The sequence below is a fragment of the Saimiri boliviensis genome, chromosome 13 (assembly GCF_048565385.1).
Source record: "Saimiri boliviensis isolate mSaiBol1 chromosome 13, mSaiBol1.pri, whole genome shotgun sequence".
NCBI lineage: Eukaryota > Metazoa > Chordata > Mammalia > Primates > Cebidae > Saimiri > Saimiri boliviensis.
The window spans coordinates 35,187,622-35,189,422 of NC_133461.1; positions in this window are offsets into that span (position 1 = coordinate 35,187,622).

Genomic DNA, 1,801 nt, shown 5'->3' on the forward strand with positions numbered 1-1,801 from the left:
GAAGACTTTATGAATCAATCTAAGTATCCAGTACTTGAAAAGACAGACATAAGTGCAAAGAGGGACAATTTAGACCACTAAGATAATGCCAATGCAACAAGGACAGAAAAGTTTTAAGGAATAATTATCTCCAAATGTATGCAATATAGATGAATATAGCTATAAATTTGAAAATACTGATAGAGTTATGAATCTTATAAAAATATACAAATGATCAATATTGATTCACAGAGTTACCAAAAAAGAAAATGATTAGAACAACTAATTGAAAACATAGTTTTTTTTTTAAAAAAAATAAACTAGATGATATAAAGGTAAGTTTTCTTTTTTCAACTTCTTTAAAGTTATAATAATTTATCTGCCCTTTATGTTGCTTTAGAACCTGGAAAATGAAAAAAAAATACTGCACACAAATTATTCTACTAAGCTGAAAATACATCTGATTCCAACATTGCATACACTTTGGCAAATTTCATGAAGAAAACATTAGTAAATTAAATCTATTGAAATAATATATCGAGAACATTTAAGGTTTATTGCATAAATAAAATAAAGACTGGATATTAGAAAACATATGGTTATAATTCTTTATATCAAAACTTCAGAGAAGAACAAACAAGTGATTACAGTAATAGATGCTAAAAAAAATTGATAATTTCAGCATTCATATCACTTACAAATCTAATTATAAGATAATGTATTCCTAATATGAATAAAGTGTCTAACTGAAACCAAGATTTATATTCATTTGAGCAGGCAAATAACTAAAATCAGAGAAAAAATAAAAGTATGTTTAATATTGTTTGTCATCCTAGTGGGCAGGTCAATGTGACCAGGCATGAAAAAGCACAAAGAGAAAAATAAAATGATTAAATAACCATTATTCTCAAGTGATATAATTGTTCACCTGGGAAACTTGAAAAAACTCACTGAAAAGCTACTGAAATAATAAAATATTTAGTAATGTGATCAAAAGTAAATATGTGACACAAAAATCATTAGCTTTCCAGGGTATTAATAATAATCTATTGGAAAATTAATATAAGACCAGATCCTTTATTATCCATTATGATAAATATTAACTCTCATGTGCCACATATGACATTTCAGTCAATGATAGACCACATATGCAATGGTCCTATAAGATTAGAATGAACTGTAAACTTCCTGTCACCTAGTTATGTCATAGCCACTGTAATGTAGTCCAGCACATTACTTGTGTGTTTGTGGTGATGCTAGTGTAAGCAAACCTTCTGAGTTTCCAGTCACATAAAAGTATAATACATATGATTATATACAGCACATAATACTTGATAATGATAATGTTACTGATTTATGTATTTACCACACTAGACATATTAAATAAATAAGAGCTGCCTGTCAAACAATCTCAAACAGATCCTTCAGGAGGCATTCCAGAAGAAAACATTGTTACCAGAGTAGATGACAATTCCATTTGTATAATTACCCCTGAAGACCGTCCAGTGGGACAATGATACTCATGATCCTAAGCTGATAGGCCTCAGATAATGTGGCCTCCAAGTGGTGATATAGTGGCTCTGCTGCTTTGCCCCTTCGGTTCTGTTACATAAACCATATGTCAAGTCCATGATCACCACAGCAAATCAAGAGCAACTCACGAATAATATCCACAACTAAATGTCTCAGTGTGTGGCTCTAGTCACTTCTGCTTCCAATACATTGGCTTCATCATTAGTTTTTACTAACTACTAAATTATAGTTTTTGTAGTGTTCAGCAGAAAAAGTTTAAAAAGTAAACAAACAAAAATGTTTACATAAA